The 10,723-nt window shown below is 32.9% G+C and overlaps 1 long non-coding RNA gene across 1 annotated transcript; it reads right to left on the reverse strand.

Annotated features, from left to right (window-relative positions):
* Positions 1-1,483: 1,483 nt before the first annotated feature.
* On the reverse strand, positions 1,484-6,925 carry LOC143238631 (uncharacterized). The gene is made up of 2 exons (XR_013020678.1): positions 6,787-6,925; positions 1,484-6,686 (listed from the first exon to the last, which is right to left on the reverse strand). It is a non-coding gene; the product is annotated as an uncharacterized LOC143238631 (long non-coding RNA).
* Positions 6,926-10,723: the final 3,798 nt, after the last annotated feature.

The following is a 10,723-nucleotide window of genomic DNA, read 5'->3' on the forward strand; positions in this document are numbered from 1 at the left end:
TCCTGTTGAACAAGTCAGAAATTGTGTTATCATCAAGATTAAAAGTGATGTAACATTAACAGTTGTCTGTTGAAAAGTCTGTGTTAAACAGTTTCTTTCAAGGTTAAACATTGGTTCATGTCATACAATCTTGGAGTTAAACAGCTGATACCAAAACTAAATGTTAGCTATTTTCAACAAATTTCAGACAGGGTAAACAGCTGGTTCAAAACCTAAACAAACATGAGACACACAGTTGCCACCACTTCTAAGTATTGCTTCCTGTTGAACACAAGTAACACATATTAAAAGCTGTTACCAAGATTTGTTAATTTCTTCTATACTCTCTGTGTTGAATTTCTTTAAACAGAGAGTGAGATTGTCATTGAATGGTTTGTAAAAGATGATTTCATTTTGTTTTTTCTCTTAAATATACAGATCTTTTTTAGGCATCATTACTGGCATTTCCAGATCGACATTTGCTGCTAACGTACGTTACTAATGCACTCTGAACTCTTTCTATTTACATTTTAATTCTTTCTATCCTTCTTGGTACAAACACTACCTTTAAGGGTCAGCTCCTACATTTGAGATGTCTATACTCTGACATTACAAACGACATTACTCGTTATTTCTAGACATCAGAATTATCTCAACAACACCAATAAAAAGGCTAAACTTGCCACATTCTTTATTGCAAGCTGTCTCTGGTCTAAGGATAAACCACATAGTGACAGAGATCCTTTAGTCTTTACATAACTTCCTTCAACTTGACAGAGTAGTAGAAATATCCAATGCAACATTACCTCACTGACAAGAGAAAACACATCTCTCAACACTTTTATCACTCCACTTCCAGTTTCTTTCAAATGTAAAGGAATTTCAAAGACTGTCCAGTACATTCCAAATTACGGACAGAATCAATCACCTTCACTTGTAAAACTAACAGAACTGGTCTGTGTTGGCAAGCTATTTGTCTTGCATGTGATTATATCACTAACTTATTGAATCTCTCCAGTTCTACCTTTCACGTGAAAGGCCAATTTAAAACCGACTGCATTACTTATTTATTTGCTTTACTGGACGTAAACATCTCTGACTTGTATGCAATGACACCCTAAAACCCTCAGATCCCAAACACCTCAACTTTCCAAATCACAATGGCATTGGTGACATGAGTGTACTGGTATTATGACATGATCCCCACAAAAAAATATCATTGCAAAATCCAAGAACATAAACTTATATTTAACTAAATTTTTGCACCACATGGAAGTAATAAATGTTTTTTAAAGTGATTATTATCTTCCTTGTATTTCAATTTTCCACTCCTGTTACCATGACATCATATACATATATTCCCTGATCAATATTCTTTTTATTATAAAATTATTTTTTTACTTGTGGAAAAATGTTATTTACAGAGTTGTGAGAGCATCATACAGTTTTTTATATATCTTTTCGTTTGTGTATGTTATAAATGAAACTAGTAATAAACTGTCAATGACATGTATAATAGTTTTTATTTTCTTTATACAAACAGACAAAAAAAAGATAAAAACTCTTGCACATCAATTAAAAGCACAAAAGATGTTTGTTCTGAGATTTTTTTTCAAATAATTTATGAACAAACTTATATAAATTAGTGACAGGTTATGAAGACTGTGGAATTAGTGTATCCAGTGTAGTTAAACTGAATGAACAATTATCAGTGTTAGATTTTACTTCTTACAGTAGAGTCACCCTGGATGTAATAATGTCTCCATTAATAAATAATATGAAATTGAAAAGTCCCCTTATTCATGTAATGCTAATCATAGTACAATATATATGCACCACTTACATATTAGATTTGTTTCTTTTTACATAACTTCTGTTTGTGTATGTATGTGGTTTATTAAGAAATTCCCAACTTTTAGTAATATGTGCACTGTTGCAACAAGGAAAATATATAGAGGATAATGTAATTTAAAATAATGTATTCACCACTAATTGATTCATTGCTATTTTGATATAATGCAGTTTGCAACTTAATTATTCATATATGTTTATGTGAAATTTAGTAGTAGAGTAACATTTATAAAAATAATTTATATGATCCTAGTTAATTAACATGCAAAGTCCATCCAATTTATAAGATTGAGATTGGAAAAGGTCAGCAAAGTATAGTGATGTGTTTTTAAACTATTTTGATACACCAATTGCTTCCACAAATTCCAAATAAACTTTATCATAAACCTAATTTTGTTGGTGAACAATAAAATATTAGATATAACTGCATGTGTGTGAAAGTCAGCACCTGTGTGTGTAATCTTATAGAAGAAAGTACATTTGTTTTTATTCATGACATTTACTTTTCTCATAACGTTTTCAAATACATTTGGGAACACAAACTCATCCATATAAGAAAAAGCCTCGAATTAAGACAAGTAATAATTTTGTTTTAAAATTTCTCTGATCATCTTTTCAGGTAAAATTAAAAGCATGGTCATTTCTACACATAACAAAAAAAAAAAAAAAACAACTGTTTCCATAAAACTAAAATGCAGAGATTATACAATTAATCTGAGAGTTACCAATGGGGGTCATCAAATCCATTAGTCACAAAAAGTTGGGTACACTATAAACCAAACACCTGAGTAAACTGAGGGTTCAGTACATTATAAACAAAAATTTAGAGTATAAAGAGGGTTGGGTGCATTTTACTGAGACAATTCTGAATAATTACTTCAAGAAATGTTGCAATAACCATAGCAGATATAAATAGCAGTTGAAAAGCATGTAAATGAAGGACATTTATGACTTGTTTGGCGTCATAGGAACAATAATGCTACCAAAAAATGGTCACATTTAGAAAGGTTATTTAACACCCTTTTCTACACAAAATTTTGACATTGGAAAACAAAGGAATACATGTACAGATCAACTTGGAACGTCAAAACCATCCAAAAAGAGACCTGAAAGAAGTCATACCTCTCACTCATTGTACAGAACGTGCAATATCTTGCAACAGATGAGAAAACATCAACATGGATGTCAGTCAGTAACAAAATGCATCTTCATCATCATGTAACATAATAAAGAGTATGCCCATCTCAAAAATGCCAGAAGTCACATTTGAAATGGTACCACTATTTTATTTTATTACAAACAACCTCAATTATTACCTGTTGCAAAACTCAATGGTAATATCAGTGACACTTAATACTAATAATTAACACCAGAAAACACTTAATATTAATCAATAATTAGACATAACACTACACAACAGTAATTAATAATGACTAAATTATACTCATTAAATCAAAATGTTCGTGTAAAACGACGCCATGGATCCACTTGAAATAAAGAATCAAGTTTGCCAAATCTGAATAATGAATATACTCGTATAGTTCAGAGTTGTTAGCCAAAATTAATGTGTAATCCGAGGTTCGCGTATTCGAATTCCCGTCACACCATAGATGCTCGCCCTTTCAGCCATGGGAAAATTATAATGTGATGGTCAATCCCACTATCCATTGGTAAAAGAGTTGCCCAAGAGATGGCAGTGGGTGGTGATGACTAGCTGCTTTCCCTCTCGTCTAACACTGCTAAATTAGGAACGGCTTGCGAAAATAGGCCTCGAGTAGTTTTCTCGAAATTCAAAACAAATTATATTGATTTAATTTTGGTTTTAGTTGCTGTATAAGTAAAGCTTTGATTTTACGTTTTTGTATTTGGTTCCCTTCTTAATATCTGGTTTTCTGTGGTTATGTTGTTTTAATTTCATTTGCAGTGTTCAAAAACGTGTGAAGATGTTTTCTGTTTTGTTTTTTTGTAGGCTCATTGAATCTAGTTTCCATTTTTCTTCTTGTTTCTGTAGTTTTGAAGTCGTGGCAGTTATTGCATTGTATTTTATAAATTATGTTGGTGTTGTGTTTTTACATAGTATGGACTTCAGTTTTGTACATGGTTATTGAATAGATTTGGTGTTTCCTGGAATGTTGTGTTTTGTTATGTCTTTTTCCAAATGTTAGTTATTTTTTCGCTGATGTTGGGAACATATGGTATGCAGCAGTATATGATTTTGTAGTTTGTTGTATCTTGGGATTTATTGTTTGTTCTTGGTCTATGTGTGTGCCTATTCTCAGATAGGAGACACAACAACATGTAAGGATGTTTTAGAGTACGAACAAGTTTGTATAACTGTAGAGCTGAGTAGCCAGACACCATAGAATGTAAGAATGTAGTTTTGTAAGGACACTTTTTGATAACTGTTCAGCTGTCTAACGAGATACAACAGTATATAAGAAAGATGTAGTGTAACAACAAGTTTGTATAACTGTAGAGCTGAGTGACTAGACACAAGAACATGTAAGGATGTTGTAGAGTAATAACAAGTTCGTATAACTATATATCTGAGTGAATAGACACAACAACTGTACCCCGGAGTTACTAGACATAACAATATGTAAGGATTTTTAAGAGTACCAGAAAGTTTGAATATCTGTAGATCTGAGTAACTAGACACGTCATAATGTAAGGATGTTGTAGAGTAAGAACAAGTTTGTATAACTGTAAACCTGAGTTTCTAGACACAACAACATGTAAAGATGTTGTAGAGAGATAACACATTTGTATAACTAAAGAGCAGAGTGACCAGACATAATAGAATGTAAGGATGTAGATTTATTAAAAAAAGTTTAGATAACTGTGCAACTGACTGACTAGATACAACAGTATGGAAGGAAGTTTTAGTTTAACAACTAGTTTGGATAACTGTACAGCTTAGTGTGTTGACAAAATGGGAAGCAAGGATGTTGTATTATAAGAACAAGTTTGGATAACTGTAAAGCTGAGTGATTAAACACAATACGTGTGGATTTGAATAAGAACTTTTTATAATTGTAGAATTAGACACAACAGTAAGATACAAATTTATAGAGTAACAACAAGTTTGGATAATTGTACAGCTTATTGATCAGAAACAACAGAATGTAATAATCTTATAATGGAAGAACAGGTTTAAATAGGTGAACAGCTATTGTACAGGTGATTGACTAGTCATAACAGTATGTAAGTATGTTGTAGTGTAAGAAATTTGGATAACTGTACATCTGAGTGACTAGACTCAACATAATGTAGGTGTTTTGAAGCGTACCTACAAGGTTGGATAACTGTAGTTCTGAGTGAGAAGAAAGAACAACATGTAATGATATTGTAGAATGTAGAGTAATAACAACTTTGTATAACTGTAGACCTGAGTTACTTGATACAATAGCATGTAAGGAAGTTGCAGAGTAACAACATCTTTGGGTAAATGTAGAGCTTAGTGAATATATACAACAGCAAATAAGAATATTGTTGTATAAGAACAAGTTTGAATAACAATAGAGATGAGTAACTACACACAACATGTTAGGATGTTGTAAAGCTACAACAAATTTGAATAACTGTAGGGTTGAATGGCTAGACACAACATTATCTAAGGATTTCGAAGAGTAACAACAAGTTTGGGTAGCTCTGGATCTCGGAAACTAGACATAACATGTAATATTGTTGTAGTGTATGAACATGCCTGGTGAATTGTACAGCTGAGCAAATAGACAACATATAAATGTTGTAGAGTAAGAACAAATTTTGATACCTTTACAGCAGAGTGACAAGACACAGTAGTATTTGATTATTTGTACAAAAACTAAAACATTTGGATAACTGTACAGCTGAATGAATAGACACAAAAAGATGCAAGTATGTTGTAGAGTATGAACAAGTTTGGATAACTGAGGAGAGGAGTGATGAAACACAATAGAATGTAATGATGTTGTTTTGTAAGAAAAAATGGGGATAAATATACAATGACTGACTAGATACAATAGTATATAAGGATGTTGTAGTGTAACAACAAGATTGTATGACTGTACTACTCAGTGAGTAAACACAACAACATATAAGGATGTTGTAGAGTAAGAACAAGTTTCTATAACTGCAGACCTGACTTACTAGACACAATAATATGTAAGGATATTGTACAGTAACAATAAGTTTGAAAAAAGTGTAGCGACTGCTCCTTGACTAAAAATAATAATATATTAGGATATTGTAAAGTAGGAACAAGTTTGTATAGGTGTACGTCCGAGTGATTAGAAACAACAACACGTAAGGATGTTGTAAAGTAACAACAAGTTTGTATAACTGTAATTACCAACTAACAAGAAATAACAGTATTTAAGGATGTTGTAAAGTAACAACAAGTTTGAACAAATGGAGAGTTGAATGACTAGAAACAATATTATGTGAGGATTTTAAAGAATAACAAGAAGTTTGGACAACTCCAGATCTGAGTCACTAGTTGTGGATTAAACAAAACTTGTGGGCTATTTGTAGCTTTGAACAGATAGAATTAGAATAAAAAAAAAGTTTGGATAACTGTCCAGCTGAATAACAAGACACAAAAGTATGTAAAGATATTGTAGTGTGAGAACACATCAGAACGGAACTTTCCTGAAATCTTCAATTATGTTGACAGATGTTTTGTTTCATAGTGACGTCGAAGAGTGTACTCTTTCAAAACGGCAACACTTTCTGTGCATATCACTCAAGTAGCTTTCTGGTTTTTTGTTTCTACGAAGTACTTTTCTCCCCATTCTTCATTGAAAGCACGACACTCAGAGTCCACTTTTCTTCTTTTAAAAGCAGTCATAACGATGGATGAAAAAAAACAGGATCTGAAAATGAAAAGCACAGAACAGTGTGAGAAAAGTGTTGTACTGGTCCAAGAACGCACAAACCAAATGTATTGAAACGTACGTTTCCCACGATACTTACCTAAGAACTAGTTACGAATAAGAGATATGAGCTTGCTGAAGCGTTTGACCCTCGGCTGCTGAATTTACAAGACGAGTCGATAGGACGAGAGTTAAGTTTGTTCATGTTTTCGAAATCCTAATGCTCTCATAGATACGTGCCTCGATATGAATAAACGTACAGCAAGGACGAAAGAAGAATTTTCCTATTGGTTAAATATGTGCGTGACAGCCTTGTTTCTTTTTATCATAACGTCTTGTGTTTGCCAGCTTGAAGCGACAATCGGTGCGATTTATTTTGTTATGACAGTCGGACATTTGATGAAATGCCAAATTTTATTTCCAAGCGACTAGCTGCTAGCGAGCCAGACAACATAACCTCGAGAGCCGTAGTTTGGTGACCCTTGGTATAGCTTATTGATCAAACACATTAGTAGGTAAGGATGTTATAGTGACAGAACAAGTTTAACTGTACAGCGTATTAACCAGACACAGTAGAATGTAAGGATAATGGTACAGCTGCGTGAATAGACACAACATCATATAAGAATGTTGTAGAGTAAGAACAATTTTGTGCAACTGAAGTAGATGTCAGTTGTTTTTGAAAGTTTTTTTTTTGTTTATAAAAAAAGATTAAAAGATAAGTAAGAGACCTTTTTTTTGTTCTTTAAAATCTATAGCTTGCTGTAGTTGTAATGACTAACACATCTGTAAAAAGTATTTATTTGGTATAACACTGAGTATTATTTCAAATATAGCAGTGGCAGTGTTTTTTAGTGTAAGATACCAGCTTTATTATCATTCACAAGATTTACACATATGGTTTACTGTTGTTCTAGAAGTCTTTCATGTAAGCTCATCATATGACATGTGATGATTAGAGATATTCAAGTCCTCTGTTTTGTTTTTCTGCAAATTTTTTAAAAATTTTCTGTCAACATAAATTTTTGAAATGCAATCCCCTTGTTGCTTGGCTAGTCTGAGGTACGATGAAAGCAGGAAATTTAAGTGTGTTACGTTATTGCTGTTTTATTATTTGATGTATTGTAATCTGTTACAGTTGTTATGAACTTTCAGAACAAATTCCGATGTTCTATCTGGCATATTCACAAATCTACCACTTAATGCCATCATGTATCTGACCTCTTGTTGGTTCTTTGACATCAGTAACCAGGTCCTCACTACTTTACTCCAGGTGATTTAATATTGTTGGTTCTGTTTCTCGATTTGCATTTCAATTGCTTTTCATGACAAGTTGGGTCAATATTAGCAGCAAGGTTTCTTTGCATATCGATTGAAAACCAAACTAATACAGTAATGTACTGGAAACGTTTCTACAATGATATTTAAAATTAGATGTGTTTAAAACTGACAAGCTATAAACGAAAGCAATCAGAAGTTTTGTTTATCAGTAAAACTTGATTGTAGAATAACACTAGTAATTAAACAACAATGTTGAACAAGGCGTTAGAAGATGTTTGATATAGACGAGTTACACGGATTGTATACAAAGTTATAAATACCAAAGAAAATACACCTAGTTTACCTTATTTTATGCACATGTGTTAATATTTGAAATGATTTTGATTTATTTTAAATAGGTAGCTTAAAATACAAAGTATCAGCCTTTAACAAAATATAAAAAACTGTTTATTTGATTGTAATGAAAGCTATAAATAGATAGTCGTGTTCAACACCTCACGAGTATCGACACCTGGAGTGTCATGAAACTGAATACTTACTACTGATCCACCAATAATGGGTGTGAAAGATGTCTTGTTTTTTTTCTTTTTCACAGACAATGGTTAAAATGATGTTCAACATAAAGCAGTGATTAGATAATTATCAATTAAATAACGTGTCTTAAAACATCGATAAATAAAGGTTTAATATCTCCTAATTAATGATATTTACGGTATTTTGAGTTTGTTTTTGACTCAACACAATAAATGCATATTTGTGTATGTTTTCAATCTATATTTATAATGACAAAATTCATGTTTGTTTGCACTCTTCACTTCTCAAAGTAGCCTACTGAGCCAATGCCAACCAAAATTTGTATGTCAACATTATGATATGACGGATTAGAACGCTTTATTGGTGCTTTCTTTCCTTAGTTTATTTCTTTATTATTTTTATTTATTCTGATAATCTTTATGACAAACTACATTATTTTATAGGAACATTTATGTATATATACATGTTTATATTGCAGAGCCTAAAGCTGATATAACAGCCGTTTGGATATTATTTTACTTCCATAAAAGATAAGGTAATTAATTCGCCTTGCTCTAAGTAATAAAGTGACCCACAGTAGTTCAGGTGACGATGTGTGGAACTGGTGTACATTGTGGTATTCATTCTATTATCTCTCAAACTAGTTGTACTTAATACATTGGAGACGTGCTTGGCAAGAGATGGAATAGGGTGGGCGATGTGGGCTACCTGCCTCCACTCTAGCCTGTCTCTTCACATTTGGCGCAGATAGTATTGATGTGGCTTTTTGAGAAATCCAACGAGTAAAGTTTTGTTTATTTGTCGTTAAGCACAAAGCTTAATAGGCAAATAATATAATAGTATAATAGGCTATCCGTGCTTTGCCCACCACTTGTATCTAAACCCGGTTTCTGGCGTTGACAATTCACAGCCATATCTTTGTGCCACCAGGAGCCAAGAGAACTTTCAAGAGACACTGTGGTTTTAATAGAAAATCCATACCTCGCACCAGAAACACATAACTGACTTTTTTTCTCTAAATATTATTTTGTTTCTTTGTTTGGAAATTCTCATAAAGTTACAAAAGGGATATCGGTACATAGTTGCCATTAATGTCGAACCGATAGACTAGGCTTACTTGTTTCTATTGTTACTCTTTTAATACATCGATGGCCCCCGAAGCATTTTTGTAACAATTCTATTGAGCAAATGCACATTTTCGTTTTAAGTACCCTGAAGATATTTTTTCATAAACCATAGCACAAATAAAACATTTTTATGTTAAAGTTAATCATAAATGCACGTTTCTTACAGATTAAGCCCATTAATAAACCAACGTGTAATTTACTTATGTTTTGCATGAATAACAGAGAAAGTATTGTTATACGTGTAAAATTTACAATTTTGGTTTATTGTTGGAGGCTTGGCATGGCCAAGCGCGTAAGGCGTGCGACTCGTAATTAGAGGGTCGCGCGTTCGCGCCCGCGTCGCGCTAAACATGCTCTCCCTCCAAGCCGTGGGGGCGCATAATATGACGATCAATCCCACTATTTGTTGGTAAAAGAGTAGCCCAAGAGTTGGCGGTGGGTGGTGATGACTAGCTCCCTACCCTCTAGTCTTGCACTGCTAAATTAGGGACGGCTAGCACAGATAGCCCTCGAGTAACTTTGTGCGAAATTCCAAAACAAACAAACTTATTGTTGGACTTCTTAGTGCTAAACAATAGTCTATCTGTGATCTGTTACTTTATAAAAGTGACAATTAATTCCATTATTCGGACAAAGGCTCAAACAAATATTTGGTAACAACGGAAGATTCTGGTGAACTGTTCTCTCTCTCTCTCTCTGGTCAATAGTCTAAAATTAGAAGCAAATCCAAGTTAAGTCTTAACTGGCCATTGACGAGGATATTTAATTATATGTAACGAAGGGTCCTTTTTATTTTGAGGGGAATTTCTTTCTGGAGATATATTTTGTCAATATCCATCACATATTTTAAAACTTAACTAATCCATTATTTATTGAAATTTCAATATTAAATGTATTAAAATACTTTTTGATTTTGCTATTCACTTTCATCCAAACCGCTACGTTAGCGCCATCTCTTGCACCAAAATTAATATGAGCATATCTTAATCTTGAAAAAAAATCCTTTACATTAAAATCTAAAGTTAAAAGCGACAATATTTGATCGAAGAAGGCACGCGTGAGCAATGTCAAAATTTCTACAAACGCGTGTGATTC

The sequence above is a fragment of the Tachypleus tridentatus genome, chromosome 13 (assembly GCF_004210375.1).
Source record: "Tachypleus tridentatus isolate NWPU-2018 chromosome 13, ASM421037v1, whole genome shotgun sequence".
Classification (NCBI taxonomy): domain Eukaryota; kingdom Metazoa; phylum Arthropoda; class Merostomata; order Xiphosura; family Limulidae; genus Tachypleus; species Tachypleus tridentatus.